The 17,150-nt window shown below is 43.1% G+C and overlaps 1 protein-coding gene across 4 annotated transcripts in view; it reads right to left on the bottom strand.

Moving 5' to 3' along the window:
• The window catches only part of DIP2C (disco interacting protein 2 homolog C), a 421,423-nt gene that overhangs the window by 296,228 nt on the left and 108,045 nt on the right, over positions 1-17,150 (bottom strand). The gene's annotated exons all lie outside the window — the stretch shown is intronic.

The following is a 17,150-nucleotide window of genomic DNA, read 5'->3' as shown; positions in this document are numbered from 1 at the left end:
GCTTGTCCTGGGCTAACCCCCTGAACCTGTCCCCAAGGCTCCCTTTTCTCTGACTTCCCTGTAAGCCACAGCAGCCCAGCCTAGGCAGTCCTGTTGCTTCTTCTATGCCCTATCCTACCAATATTTTTTTTAAAATATATTTTATTGATATTTTACAGAGAGGAAGAGAGAGGGATAGAGAGCCAGAAACATCGATGAGAGAGAAACATCGATCAGCTGCCTCCTGCACACCTCCCACTGGGGATGTGCCCGCAACCAAGGTAAATGCCCCTGAGCGGAATCGAACCCGGGACCCTCCAGTCCGCAGGCCGACGCTCTATCCACTGAGCCAAACCGGTTTTGGCAATTTTTGCTCAGCCAATAAATTCTTACTTACTTTGCAAAAAAAAAAAAAAAAAAAACTCAGATTAGAGAAACCCTATTCCGTAAACCATGACGTGATATCTGATCTTCCAGTGGTTTAAATCTCTGTGTGAGATAACTGACCTATTCAAGACAATTCTAAGTGGAATTTCTGTTCAACTCTAACACATGCCAGGCTGCACGGAGCCCAGAACAGTGTTTCTAAGGGAGGCCTGGGAACCTGTTAGGAATGCACATACACGGGCTCATCCCAGACCCACCAAAGAAGACACTCAAAACTCTGGCCCAAGTCCTGACCAGCCCTCCAGGGACAGTTACCAGGTTGTCAGCAGACAATTAAGAAACAGGTTGCTGCCCTAACCGGTTTGGCTTAGTGGATAGAGCATCAGCCTGCAGACTGAAGGGTCCCAGGTTCGATTCTGGTCAAGGGCATGTACTTGGTTGCGGGCACATCCCCAGTGGGGGGTGTGCAGGAAGCAGCTGATCGATGTTTCTCTCTCATCGATGTTTCTCTCTATCCCTCTCCCTTCCTCTCTTTAAAAAATCAATAAAATATATATTTTTTAAAAAGAAAAGAAACAGGTTGCTGTTTCTCCCCAAGTGCTTCTTCCTACCTCATCTGAATGTTCTGGGAAGATTGTTTTCAGCTGGGCTAACAGGTCTTTCGCATCAACGTGATGTGGGGGAGAGAGGTTGTGATCGAGGCTCAGGCGTGGGGCTGGGGCCAGCTCCGCACCACTCCTGGGGCCCCAGGGCGGTGGGTCACCTCCCTGCGCTTCAGGGTTTACTGAGGACGGGAGATATCAGCAGTGACAGCGCTCTATATGGGACGCCCCATCGCTACCCTATGCCCTCCGAGGTGAGGGGAGAGGATGGGTGTCGGAAACAAGACGCTCCCAGGGCCCAAGAGGGAGGGCACGGTCAGCCCCGTGCAGGTCAGCGGCATGCCACAGAGGTCGGGAGGAAGCACAGAGGACCGGTTGACATTGCTGTTTTTTTAGTGTTGATGGGGGCCTTTTTTAGCTCTCTCAAGAAGAGTAAGAATAATCACCTGCTTGTGAAACCAGGGCTGAAATTCTAAATTAGGAGGGAAAAGTGTATTTTTCAGCCTCTCGCAGATCCACAAGGCAGCAGGAAGATAAGCCCATCACACAGGATTAGTGGGTGGAAAGGGATGAGAAATGACATCCTGGCGACATGCGTTTAGGAAAAAATTCTCGACATCGATTCTGGATCTACTAGGAGTTCCTGCAAATGTCTCAGAGCTGTTCTCCAGGAAGTGATGAAACAGAAATACCCAGGCGCCTTCTGCATTTCCCTGGACCTGCGACAGCATGGAGTTGGCAGCTGCATCTCCTGAGAGACACTGGGAAGCGAGAGCTTTAAAAAAAACCTGTAACGTTAAGTTTCGGCATCCAGGTGAGAGCCTCTTCGCGGGAGTACTGAAATCGTGATGAGGGCTCCTGCCCAGGGTGCAATTCACAACTGATTCCTGAGGACAGTGCAGTCGAGGGTCTGCAAACCATGGCCCCTGAACAAAATTCAGTGAGCGAAGAGGGATTTTTACATTTTTAAAGGGTTTAAAAATAACAACAAGGAAGAACATGTATGAGAGGCCACTACACTGGCAAAGCTAAAACACATGTGCTCTCTGGCCCTTTACAGAAAGTTGCCGGCCCAGCCCCAGCTCCAGCCACAGAGCAGTTCCATACAATAATGTCACTGATTCTTTAGAATGCACACGCCGAAACAGTCAGGGCTGGGGTAGATGTTTTTGAACACCCTCAATGGAGACACACTGTCACGTGCTTAGAACAGACTTCATCTTTGTAAAAGCCAAAACAAGGGAAGCAATTCAGATGAGAAGTAATACAATTTGAGATACATAATGAGGTGTGACGGGTGAATAGCTCACTGGCATTCCCGTGTGAAAATAAACTAGCTCGAAGGTCAAGTTCAAAACAACCACCACCCGAGGATGGTGTGGGCTCTCCCAGTGACCACTTAATCAGCTCCAGGATAGATCCAAGGTTGAATACTTTCACTCCGCAAATTTGGGTATCGCTGCAACACAGTGACGTGTCATTTGAGGCTAAGTAAGCCACCGTCTCCAAATGGCCTGCCACAAGCCAACATAAGGACAGGAGGTGAGCCCACAGGCCTCGCCCTGGGGCCCACCGGGACTGGGAAGGAGAGAGGACTCCCAGAAAGAACTGACTAGGTAACCTAGACTTAACAATGTCATCACAGCACAATCTTCTGCACTTAACATTATGGAGCAATCTGAGCTGTTTCTCCATCACCATCTTCCCATATACATGTCAACAATCTTGGCAGCCAGAAGTCCCAATGTTTCCAGGATTCAGACCTTCTCTGCATATCCTCTACCTTAACCTATATTTTCACATCTGATCAAGTAGTCCCTGGATTATTTCAGGAGCCTCTTAGCTCCAACTGACCATGCACACCCCAGACCAGGGGGTACCGAGTGCCCCTGCGAGGCTGTCCCTCCGATGAACAGAGACCCCATACCAGGTAAAGCGCCTCCAGTCTGCATGGCTCCATGGCCAGTCCAGCCTGGTGTTGCCACCAATGGCTGGTGCTTTTTCTGCGTTTATGTGCCAGGGAGGGAAACAGTTACAATCATCATCTGAATTAACCTTCCTGCTCTTAAGGTGTGTTTTATTTATGCCCATTTTGTAGATTTTAAAAAAAATGAGTTTTGAAGCAGCTAAGTACACTGTCCCGAGTGACACACACGTAAGTCCAGCTGATGCCCTTCTGGCTCCCAACGCCTGGGACCCTCCCCAGCCGTAAGTCCACTGCTCTCCACGCTGAGCCAGTCCTCACGCAAGTCTGAATCACTGCCACTCCCAGACACACCCTGCATCTCCCTCAGCCCACGTCCGCAAACGTCACCATCTGTCAATGCGGATAAAACACCACTTCATGCAGAAGGCTTCTCTAAACCGAGAAGCGACGCCCTCCCGTCTAATGGTATTCACCACTTCATCCAGAAGGCACCCTCCAGCTGCTTCCAGTCTGTGGAGGCTGGGACCTGTCTCTATAAATCCACCTCCCACCCACCCTCACATAAGCAACCAACTCATTGTTGATTTAACATCAGCAAAATACTTCCATTCAAAGACAAAAGATCACAAGGGATTCAGTAAATAATCTAAGTTTCATTATTCGGTTAAAATTATGTTTACTGCATTCTAATAAAGACATATTATTCCCTGTTTAGCTTTATTTGATAAAGGCTATTGTTTTTTCAATACAAAACATTTATGAAAACTCCTGTATGACAAAAGGCCTCACAAATCACCTCAGTTTGTCCACAATGGATCTGCCTTCACCCAACAAGCACAGAGGACTTTCTCCACCAAGTCAAGAATCTGAAGCTGGCCCAGCCAGCCTGGCTCAGTGGTTGAGCATCGACCTATGAATCAGGAGGTCACAGTTTGATTCCCGATTCCCAGTCAGGACACATGCCCGGGTTACAGGTTTGATCCCTAGTAGGTGGCATGCAGGAGGCAGCCAATCAATGATTCTCTCTCATCATTGATGTTTCTATTTCTATCTCTCTCTCCCTCTCCTTTCCTCTCTGAAATTACTAAAAACATTTTTTTTAAATTTGCATCCAGGCGATCACTCTGGAGAGTAACAGAGACATCACTACTATCCCACACATTCTCATGGAAAAACCACTTGACCCAACCATGATGAGTATCATAGAATAAAAAGACCGAAAGGGAGGAGCGCTTTTCTCTCCAGCTGGACATAACAAATGACAACTGTGATGACAAGAGTCTGTCTAATGGAGCAGATTTATCCTCGCTGAAAATCCCTCATCGGCTTCCACTGACAAAGGCGAGAGCATAACCAGGAAGCCTGCCTCCACCTCTCCGAGGCTGTAGTCCCGCAACACCCCCTGAGGGAGCTGGGCACCAAGGCCTGCTGCGCGTGGAGGTGGAGCCGAGGGCACGCGGTCATCTGCAGCCATCAGCACTGGTCGCTCCAACAGAAGAAGCGCTCCCCCCACACCCCCACCCCACCCTCCTTTTCTTTGCCTTCCCAATGTCTCTCGTCTTCCTCTTTCTCACTGGTCTGGGGTTGGTTTCTCAGTCCCAATTAGCCAGCTTATTTTCAGGTTCACTGAGGAATTTTTTTCATTCTCCTTACAATGCAATAATTATTCTTAGTATCACTAAGTTCCAGCCCACCTGATGGCCACCTCGGAACCACATGTGCCCTAGGATTTCCACGTTGCATGTGCACGTCTGCACAGCAGCACGGCCTTGCCCGCTAAGGCTGGTGGTGAGGGAGACGCGGGGACACCAGTCATGCATCCCACCACCAGCAAGATGAAGCAGCTTTTGTTTGCACAAAAGATTATTTAAACTGACATTCATTTCAGTTTCACAGCTTACACAGTTTTGTTATTGAACTTGTAAATTGCTTCCGAGCTCAAGTTACAGAAGAGCTACAAGCATTATGGAGTGTAGGTCTGGTTCCCTGTTTACAATCTATAAGCAACATTATCATTAAAATCACTGAAATCAACCCTGAGGCTCTAAGGTTTTCCTCTTCAAAGGAGCCCCTACGAGCTTTCGATCATGGTCACTCCAGTGGCAATAATGGGGACTCGGGCTTTACAGGGAGCGGGAGCCCCGACACACCAAGGTTCTAAGGATGCAAAGGGTGTCCAGGTACCAGAGAGCTGTGGCGATTTTGTTAAAGGCCCAAAATATTTCACTCACACTTGTTAACTTTCCTTTCTCTCACCTTCCACAGCACATCAAGCTCTGCCTCTGCGTCAGTGTTACCTGTGCCTCCTTCCTTCCACAAACTTCCTCCTGCACTCTGTCCGGCAGGACACGGCGACCTGTGGGCCCCACTGCAGCCAGCACAGGGCTGGGCGTGGAGTGGGCGCTAGGGGGTGACCACTTCAGGTAGCGCCTTGGCCCAGCTTTCACTCTGGGATCAACTCTTTTCAGAGTTCAGCCTTCCAGTGACCATAGTGGCTGCTGCCACACCTTTGTGAAGCCAGACACCATCTGTAGGTGTAGATCCAGGTGAGCAAACAGCTCCCTGGGGCTCCACAGGTCAACACCTACACCAAGTGAGGAGCCATGACACAGGTCTCTCAGAGCAAAAGTCCCATCTTCCTGGATTTCCCACAAATAACCAGGGCATTCCACTCAAATACTGAATAAGGTGGAAAGATTAAAATATTTTCAGAGAACAATGTCGTCAAGCCACAAATAACGGTACCATTTTCATTCTACGAGAAAAATGCACATAAATTTTAATAGCAGAGAACACTCATATCATCAAATGTGCATATCCTTTCAAAAGTCAAAGTCACATAACTCACACCCAGGAAATGGAAAATTGTTCTAGCTTTTAGCAGTCAAATCAGAACCCTGCTCAGGAGTCCCTGGTTGCAGACTTTGAGCAACAATGTACTGAAGGAATTGGAATAACTATTAAGAAAATTTTAATATTAATAAGAGGCTAAAACATAATTAAATTTACACAATTCTCGTTTAGATTGGTAGAGCATGTGATCGATCAGTTCATCCACGTGTGAATATTACATGTTTATGATCAAGTGCTTCAGTCTTGTAGGCCATTCAAATACCTTTTTCTGAATGAAGCAAAGTAAATCTATAAGAGACAGACACCATTAACAGAATTTTCACCCATCACAAAATCACAACGATAATGCAAGGGATAAAATATTGTATTTTATTCATGAAAACATCTCTCTGAACTTCCTACCAAAGTAATGCTGTGGACCTGCCGGTATAAAAAACTCAAAAGTAACTGGACTCCATTTCTGGAAAACTGGCCCATGCTCTGGATTTTTGAAATCAAATGCACAGCCGTCCTGGTAGACGATTTCCCTCCATGGAGACATTTATTCTGTTTTTCATATATCTTGCAGAGGCATGTAAGAAAATTTCACAGCAGATAAACAAAAAAGTAATCTTCTTATACTAAGTCATATAATACCTTTTACTGACTACATGGGTCAATAACAAGTTTAAATCTTTATTAACATCAATAAAGAGAACTACTCCCTTTAGCCATAAGACATTCTGTTTTACATATGAATATCTATGACCATAGCTAATAAACTGATCATTTTACATAAGGATCTGCACAATTCCTAGCACAGATTTTACTAAAATAAACACCACTACTATCTTTCTTCAACTAAGTAACCAAGAATAAATAGGAAACCGCATATTGTTTGTAGAAAATAATTATTCTGTTGTTTTATGGACACATAAATTAAAATGAAAAATACAGTAGAGTATGCTTGCGGGGGGGGGGGGGGGGGGAAGGGGAGGGGCGGGGATCAGATAATGTAAGAGTGAAACAAAAACAACTCCTCGGGCGACAGCCTCACATGACCTGTGGCAAGCTAAAGCACCCAGTCCCAAACCCAAGCCTGACACCGGAAACAGGAAAAACAGGCATGAGTAGCACGGTGGGCCATCCCAAAGGCTATAGTCCAAGAAAGAACAGCTGACATGTATTTCATCTTCTTTTTAAATTTTCATTTATGTGAGAGCGAGAGAGAAACATCAGTGTGAGAGAGAAACATGAATCGGTTGCCTAACACCTGCACCCTGACGGGGATCAAACCCACCACCATTTGGTGTACAGGACGACACTCCAACCAACTGAGCCACACAGGCAGGGCTTGGTTAATCTTCTTGACAGGAAAGGCAACACATATTCTTTTTAAAAGATGCTAACTACAAAGACAGACTCTGCCCCAATATAAATATTATTAAGCTCTATTAACAAACACACACACAAACACGGCATAACCGCAGAGGTGTTTATGCCAGCGCTCAAAAATCACAGAAAGTGGTATACACACCATTGTTTCAAGCACTCTAAGCCAGATACGCTGAAGTTCCTATGATAACCAAAGGTTTCATGCAAGCAAAGTAGAAGCCTCATTGCTCAGTTTCCTCTCTCTGCAGCCAATGCTTTACTTGTGCGAAGTCTGCCATTAAAACTTATTTGGTTTAATATGATTCTATTTGTCACAGAAAAGACTTACTAAATTCAACATGCAAACTGTTTGTTTTCCCCATCATGGCGGGAATGGCTTCCATACATGAAACAAAGGAGAAAGGTTCAAGATGCTAGCTGCTCAGAAGCTAATATTATCTATCCGTTTGCCTGGCTTATCGAAAAATATCCTTTTATGTTAAAACTTATCATCAAAGTGGGCACAGAGAGAACATGACAAGCCCACAGCTAACACTGTACTCAATGGTGAAAAGCTGAAAATTTTCCTTCTAAAATCAGGAACAGGACAAGGTGTCCACGTTCACAACTTTTATTCAGCAGAGTAGTGAAAGTCCTAACCATAGCAATTAGGCATGAAGAGAAATAAAAGGCATCAAAATTCGAAAGGAACAAGTAAAACTGTCACTATTTACAGATGATATGGTATTATATATAGAAAATACTACAGATGCCACCAAAAAAACTTAGAACTAATAAATTAATTCAGTAAAGTCACAGTATACAAAATTAATATTCAGAAATCAGTTGCTTTTCCATACACTAATAATAAACTATCAGAAAGAGAAATTACGAAAATCCCATTTACAGTTGCATCAAGAGGAATAAAACACCTAGGAATAAATTTAACCAAGGAGATAAAAGAACTGTACTAGTATTCTGAAAACTGTAGGATATTGATAGAAGAAACTAAAGAGACAAATAAATGGAAGGGGATTTCGTGCTCATAGATTACAAGAATTAATATGGCTAAAATATCCATACTGCATAAACAAATCTATATATTCAGTGCAATACCTATAAGAATTCTTCCCAGAAGTAGAACAATCAATTCTAAAATTTGTATGGAACCACAAAAAATCCCAAATAGTCAAAGCAATATTGAGAAAGAAGAACAAAGCTGAGGCATCATGCTCTCTGATTTCAAACCATACAGTAAAGCTGTCCTAATCAAAATAGTATGGTACTGGCATAAAACAGACTCATTGATCAGTGGAACATAATAGAGAGCTGAAAAATAAACCCACTTTTATATGGTCAACTAATTTACGACAAAGGAGCCAAGACTATACAATGGAGAAAGGATAGTCTCAGTAAATAGTGTTGAGAAAACAAACTGGACAGCCACAATCACAAGAATGAAACTGGATAACTATCTTACACCATGACAAAAATTAACTCAAAATTACACCATGACAAAAATTAACTCAAAATTACACCATGACAAAAATCAACTCAAAATGAAAAATGAATTGAATTGAAGACTTAATTGTAATCCCAATGCATTAAGCTCCTTGAAGAAAGTATTGGTGATTTGGTCCTTGACATCAAACTTGGCAATGACTTTTTGAATTTGAAACCAAAAGCAGAGGCAAAAATAAGAAAGTGGGACTACATCAAACTAAAAATTTTCTGCATAGCAAAAGAAATAATCAACAAAATGAAAAGGCTTATAGGAGGAAATATTTGCACATCATATATCTGATAAGGAGTTAGTATCCAAAATCCATAAAGGGCTCACACAACTTAAAAGCAAAAAGAAAAAATCCAATAAAAAATGGCAAAGAATCTGAATAGACATTTTCCCAAAGAAGACACAGATGGCCAACAGGTACACGAAAAGATGCTCAACACCACTAATCGTCAAGGAAATGCAAAGCAAAACCACAATGAGGTATCACCTCACACCTGTTAGAATGGCTATTCTCAAGCAGATAAGCAATAAGTGCTGTCGGAGATGTAGAGAAAAGGGAACCCTGTGCGCGGTTGGAGGGAGTGTAAGTTGGTGCAGCCACTCTGAAAAACACATGGAGGGTCCTTAAAAAACTTAAAAATGGAACTACCGTGGGGTCCAGCAATCCCACTTCTTGGTATTTCTCCAAAGCAGTGGTTCTCAACCTTTCTAATGCCGCGACCCTTTAATACAGTTCCTCATGTTGTGGTGACCCCCAACCATAAAATGATTTTCGTTGCTACTTCATAACTATAATTTTGTTACTGTTATGAATCGTAATGTAAATATCTGTGTTTTCCGATGGTCTTAGGGTCGCCCACGGGTTGAGAACCGCTGCTGTAGAGCCTAAGACCATCGGATGATCTCACTTATATGTGGAATCAAAACAAAATCACCAAACTCATATACTAGCAGATACAGAGAACAGATTGGTGCTGCCGGGGTGAGGTGGTGGGGGGAGGGTGGGTTGAGGGATTGAAACAGGTGAAGGGGTCAAAAGGTACAATCCTCCAGCTATAAAATATGTCATCACAGTATGGTGACTATAGTGAACTATTTGCAGATTGGAAGTTGCTACTAGAGTAAATCTTAAAAGTTCTCATCAAAAGCAAAAATAAATATTCTTTAATTATGAATGGTGATGGATGTTAACTAAGCTTATTGTGGTGATCAACTCACAATATATACAAATATAAAATCAGTATGTTGTATACCTAAAACTAATATAATATTGTATGTCAATTATATCTCGATTTTTTTTAAATAGAAATGTGTGGTCTAAAGGGACTCACTCCAATACTGTAACCTTTTCAACTTTACCTTGAAAAATTGTAGAGCATAATGTTGTAAACACTAATTTAGAACTCAGAGAATTACTCAGTAGATGATATCTAAGTGTATTATGAGTATAATTTATTAATTACATGTAAAACACTTAATTAGCAAGACCCTTTGTGATGCTTTTATAAAATAAATAAAATTCTGACTTAAGGGTCATATATTAACTGATGTTTGCAAATACCAAACCACTAACTATAACAGCAGAAATTTTTGGCTGGTCAAGGCAACTTTGTTTGAAAAAGAGAAGAGAATGGTAAATTTTTCGATATATCTTCTTTGCCCCACCCCTCCACCCCTCCAAAAAGAGGCAGACATGTAACTAATTGTGCTTAGGAGCCTTCTAGGGCTGAAAGTAGGTCCATCAGAGAGAGAGACAGAGATTTATTGATTGATTATGGCAGTTTAAGCAGTGAGCTCCCCTGGAGAGAGACCCAGGTTTTCCAGTAGCGAAGGATCTCAGTAGGTCAAGGCTCCTTCCTATGGGCACAAGCACTCATCAAAATGAGAAAACAGCACATGCCTCACAGACCTGAAACCTGAGATGAGAAGGAAGGAGGGTCCAGGCTTGAACAGCATACAGTCCCCGAGGAATGATGCACACAGGACAGTCCACGGGGGTGGTGTGTGCGGGAAAGAGCAGCTGTCACAGCACTGGTACATGCACACCTTATCATTTCAGACCTGTAGCACTGCCACGAGGAGGTCACGCCTTCTCCGGGCTCAGGGGAGGCTCGGGGAGACCCGTGGGGCACATTTCCCTCCAACCTGACTACAGAGGCAGGAATGTGGCACCAGCAGGTCCCCAGTGCAGGGAGAATTCAATTTAGGGCACCGGCTCCTGGTGCCATTTTCAGAACATGCAACAATGAAATGCAATCTTCTCTTACCCATTACTGCTCTACTGCAGTAAGAGTCGAGTTAGCATTTTTATTAGCCGCACTTTAGAATTTTAATGATTTTGCATTTTCCTCAGGTCGAGCATTCCCCTCCCGGAACTCAGTTGCTATTTCTGGAAGAGGGGTATCATTCCCAACACTGCTCTCAAGCCATGTGCCCTGCTGCCATCAGCTGTGATGACTTAAGAACTCAAATTTTTGAATAAAAAATTAACGGAGATTTTTTAAATTACTATACACGTTTGTTGGCAAAGATTCCACCCAACTCTGCTCTTCTATTCCATATGTGCCAGCACCTCGTTACAGCCCATAAGTGTCTGTGAATGGACTCCCTTCTGACACTTCCATACACGATACAAAGAAGGTAGCTTTTATTCATAATTACGGTCTAATGACCGTGCTGTAAAGTAAATGCTGATTCACCACAGATTAAGTCACACTTTAGTATTAACTGTATTTCATCATAATTGTCTTTTGACAATTGTTTGTGTGTTGGAAAGCAATGTTAAGGATGGGTTTGGCTATGACTGTCCACAAATCCCTACCCTCTCTAACCTGTCTTTTCATCCACAGTTTCTTCAATAACAAGCCTCCCTCACAAGGCTGAGTGAGAATTAAATAAGCTGGCATGAAAATTACCCAGCACAACGCCGGCCCCCAGTAACTACTGGACAAATGTTCATTTCAGTTTACTCTTTTCTCCCCAGTTTAGCAAAACTAAATACTTATATTAAGACTAAATAATAACGAACAGTTTAGAACAGCCTTGGGCAAACTACGGCCGGATCCGGCTGTTCTATCCGGTTCTCTTGCTCTCCCCTCCGGTCCTTTACTTTGAATTTATATTAGTTCACACAAACACTCCATCCATGCTTTTGTTCAGGCCCTCCGGTCCAGTTTAAGAACCCATTGTGGCCCTCGAGTCAAAAAGTTTGCCCACCCCTGGTTTAGAATGTCACAAATAGAGACTGACCGCCACAAATATTTAAGATATTTAATTCACTAACTGGGGTATATATATATTTTCATTTATTATGATCTTTGTGTTTCTGACATTGCTCAAAATGTTTAAAATTGGCCCTGCCAGGTGGATCGGTTGGTTGGAGCACTGTCCCATACACCAAAAGGTTTTGGGTTCCATTGCCGATCAGGGCACATACCTAGGTTGTGGGTTCAATCCGTGGTCGGGAGGCAACCGATCGATGTTTCTTTCTTTCTCCTCTCTCTCTCTATCTATCTCTCTCTTCCTCTCTAAAAAAATCAACAGAAACATATCCTCGGGTGAGGATTAAAAAAAAAGGTTTAAATTTGAACTAATCACACCTGCACCTTGAGTGTGCCTATCAGCAGGAGATAAAAAGCTTATACTTCATGAATGAGCAAAATCCAGTAGGATGCACCCTGTGGTGGTTATTAATCCTTTGACACAGTAAAACTGACCCATCTTTTGACATATTACTGGCACTTAACAAGGGATCAGCCTCCAGCTGAATGAAGAAATCATGATTTAAAAGACATAAATATAGTTTATCACCAATTCACCAGTGATTAGCAATGACTTTTTTTTAAGAAAAAAAAAAAAGCATCAGGATTGTAAGTAGGTTTAATAAAGGCAAAAGTAAATTTCAAATCAATCCCGTTTTCTATGTCCCCATAACAGTCTATACACATTTTTTTACACATTGCCACACCAAGTCTTAACACATTTTTTACACATTGTCACACTAACTCGTCAGTGTGCTCACTCCCTGATTGTGGCAAGAGCTTCCCAAATTAACTGTGGATTCATCTTTGTACCTAAGCAGCTAGCACCATTCCTGGCACATAGGAAGGACTCCATGTCTTTCCAAGGCATATGTAAATGGCCAGATGAAGGGTTGGCAGCCCTATCACTAGCCCAGTAGTTTGTGAAAAATATAAAATAACTTTCAGCCTTCGAGGAACTTTAACTGTTATAAGATTTCCCTAAGTGAAAATTAAATAACCATGAATGAAAAAAGTCTAAAAACATGATAAATTCATGGTAAAATACCACGGTGAACTTGGATGAGACTAAGCACAAAGATTTTTTTTTAATTGTTGAAGAGGGAAGAACTGAAAAAGTATTGTTTAAAAGGTTGCAAGCAACTTGTTTCTCCAAAAGTAGAACCTGAAATTTACCTTTGAGACAGCCTGACCTTTTGTCCTGAAAAAGGAAAACAACAAAACAGACTATTCTAGCAGCAGTGCATCAAAAGGGAAATTCCCAAATAAATGGCAAACTCAAAGCACTTATTTGAAAATCCAAAACTACAGACAAATAAGCTCAGGTTTGAGTCATCCTACCCTCAATTCCCAAATTTGGAGAAGTGCACAAAGTCCTTATTTTCCCTGTTTATGTAAACACTCTCTATTCTTCCATCCTAGATGTCTTTCTTATCCTCCCATAATAGAACTTATGTATCATTTTCAATTTTGACATAGAGGATGCTGTGTTTATTTTGAACTGTTTGTACTGGCAACGTTAGAAGGATTCTGCTACAGCGTGACGAAGAACACACTGTAGTCAGGACTCAGAGTAAAGTTAAATAGTAGGAAGATGGATATTTCCTGACTGGTGGCAACTCCCCATTTATTTAGTGAAGTGGTAATAAACAACGGTTGTGATAAGTAAAGGAAAACAAAATAATTGATATGATGCTAATATACTGTAAAGTTTCTTTTGCTTATACAAGTCACCCAGACACTATTAAATTTCAGTGTTCTCCTCTAGAGAAAAACTGACTTCATAGAGCGATTGTGATGATTAAATGACGCACACAATGCCAGTGAAATGATTGGTTCCTTCACTATCGGAAAGGTCTAACAACTTGCCAAATTTCATGTACTGCATAGCAAAGAACAACCGTTTTCACCCTATTCTCTATTCATGCAAGACAGACGGTACTGCACTAGACCTGCTAGAGCCCTATTCCTGGTACCACATGATATACACACATACATTCATATAGTGTATATGTCTAGTATGCATACATACATAGTGTATAAACAGTGCCCACACATATATGCATTCAGCGTGCATGCACACAGTGTCCACACACACATATGCATATGGTTCATATATACATAGTGTACATACATATATCCATGTAGTGCATATGCATATCATATACTACATATATACCTATAGTGTAGGTAAGTATCATCTCTATCTATAATAATAAAAGCATAATATGCTAATTAGACCAGATGAAGCCAGGGCTGCGAGGGAAGCCCGGGTCCTGGGTACCAGAGGAAAGCCGGTGCTGGCAGCCAGGGGAAGGTAGGCCTACTCTTGCATGAATTTCATGCATCAGGCCTCTAGTCCAGTGGTCGGCAAACTGCGGCTCGCGAGCTGCAGTTTGCCACTCTTTTGAGTAATGAGTTTGCCGACCACTGAACTAGACTCTAGATTCCAATAATTACAGGCTGTTGTTGTTCCTTGGATTAAGCCCCTATCCCAGTGGTCGGCACTCATTAGTCAACAGAGTGGCAAACCGTGGCTCACGAGCCACTGTTTGCCGACCACTGCTCTAGTCTATATAATAAAAGCCTAAACAACCATTACGGCGGAACAACCAGAACGACCAGTCGCTATGATGCACACTGACCACCGGGGGGCAGACGCTCAACATAGGAGCTGCCCCCTGGTGGTCACTGCGCTCCCACATGGGGAGCGCCGCTTAGCCAGAAGCTGGGCTCATGGCTGGTGAGCGCAACAGTGGTGGCGGGAGCCTCTCCCACCTCTGCAGCAGTGCTAAGGAGCAGTGAGCTGAGTGGTAGGGAACAGCAAGCAGGCAGGAGATAAGGAGCAAGGGATCCTGGATTGTGAGAGGGATGTCTGACTGCGAGAGGGCCCAGGCCGGGCTGAGGAACACCCCCCCCCCCAGTGCAGGAATTTCATGCACCGGGCCTCTAGTCCTATATAATAAAGGGCTAATATGCAAATTGTCACTACAGGCAGGAGTTTGACTGCCCAGGAGTTAGATGTGCGCTGACCACCAGGGGGCAGCGCAGAACATGGCGGGGAAAGGGAGGCCCCAGCCGGCAGCAGCAGCAGGCAGCCGGCAGCCACTAGGGACCCTATCTGTGCATGAATTTCATGCACTAGGCCTCTAGTAGATATGTAATAAATATGCACATATACAGTGTAAACACATATAAGAAGTTACACACATATAATGTATGTATGTGTATATATAAACAATGTACACATATGGTATAAATACAAACATATGTACAATGTACATACAATAGTGTACAGACAATAGTGTACATACAATCGAGACCCTGAAAGGGCCCTGAATACTATCAACCTTTACCACACCTTTAGAACTGCTGCTAGTTCTCTATAAAATTTTTTTCAAACTAGAACTCAGACAGGATTTTTAAAAACAAATTCCGACGACTACAGCTAGTGACACAAACACAGTGAGAACCGCAGCCCGTTCCTCGGAGGCCTGGCTTGACAGAAGTGCAGCTCTTTCCTCCTCCAGAGTGTGCATGCAGGCTGATCAGTGATGAAGTCAGTGTTCTTTTGGGAAATCAGAAAAGAAACTTGTCCTCATGTTTCGGCCTTTGAGACAAAGTAACTAATGAACTTCTTGAGTCAGATGGTTCTTAACTTCCTGGAGAAGCAGGCAAACATCCCAGGAAGAGACACAGCGTGGCCCTTCCGTCAGCCTCCCCAGCAGCCATGTCAGTGGGCACAACCCTATGCCGCTGAAATGTACCTGCCACCCAGCCACTCACCCAATCTGACCTTTCTGATACAATACTGGCGCCTCTCTACTTATGTTTTTTCTTTTATTGAAATAAGCTAATAAAGAGATAAATAGCCCATGCATTTATATTTTTTTTTAAATTAAAACACAACTTTCTAAATGAGAGACTGCTATATGTCAACAGTATATATAAATACAATAGTCACTAAAACAGCAGCCATTGTAGAAAAAAATAAAGGCATGAACTCTTCTCCAAATAAATAAAAACAGGCTTCTGGAAATACAAAAACAAACAAACAAACAAAAAAACAAGGAAACTTATCTAAGGAAAACTGTCCATGGACTGTTAATCAAAGCTGTATTCAAAAATGTACTTTCAGATTTTTTTTTAAATCTTAATTGCAATACTTAGATACCCATGGGGGGAAAAAAAACAAACAGAATGTACACATAAGGTATAAACACAAACATGTACAATGAGAATACAGCTATCTGGAAGAATCACACAAAACAATTATAATGTCTTTTCGATAAAGTTAAATAAAACTATGTCACTTTAGTGGCTTCCTCTGTTCTTTATTTGAAGCTGTGGATGGAATGAGCACCGAGAGGGAGTAAGCGAACAAACAGTGAGGCCGTGTAGACAGGCTGTGCGCAGTGAGCAGTGGCTGAAGCTGTGGTATTGAGCTCTGGGTCGGTCAGCGCTGCCCCGGCCCCCAACCACCCCCCCCACACACACACACCCACTGCAAGAGAGATGGAACCTGTCTTCAGAAGCCCTCAACCTCCCACCTGCCCTATTCAATCCTCCCCAATCCAGCTGCTTCAGTGCAGGCTAAGCCCAAAATCTCATAACATCTTGGGTATTCATAGTGTGTAACAGGCACTTGGTTATTAGAGTGCCCATGGTTACATGACAACCTGGGGGTAGGGGGGCGTGGTCCAGACTTGATTTTCTGAGGAGATAGAAACAAGCCAACAAATCCCAGCCCAGCACCCACGAGGCCACATCCCAGGAGGAAATCTGAGGAAGAGCTCCCTGTCCTGGTAATTCTCTTTGGAACTGTTCCCATGCAAACAAATACAGAAAATTCTCCTTGTAAAAACCCAGTTCATTCGCTACAAACACAGAAGGAAACCTGGTGACTTGGGATGGGAGGCAAACCAACAATTATATAATTTACATTAGGAAGAACGTGTTTCCAAACTGAGTCTTCACGTCCACCTGGCCATGAACATGTCTGTCCTAGACTCACTGACTAGGACACATGTTCACCTGTTCTTGTGTTTAATAAAATGGAGCCAAACACTATAATGACACAAAAGAGCTATGAGGAGAGTCTTTTTAGGCCCTAGCCGGTTTGGCTCAGTGGATAGAGCATCTGTGGGCAGACTGAAGGGTCCCAGGTTTGATTCCAGTCAAGGGCACATGCCTGGCTTGCGGGCTCGATCCCCAGTAAGGGACATGCAGGAGGCAGCCAATCAATGATTCTCTCTCATCATTGATGTTTCTCTCTC

The sequence above is a fragment of the Plecotus auritus genome, assembly GCF_963455305.1.
Source record: "Plecotus auritus genome assembly, chromosome: 1".
NCBI classification, from domain to species: Eukaryota; Metazoa; Chordata; class Mammalia; order Chiroptera; family Vespertilionidae; genus Plecotus; species Plecotus auritus.
Note: the sequence above shows the minus strand (reverse complement) of the source record. Positions and strands in the feature narration are given on the sequence as shown.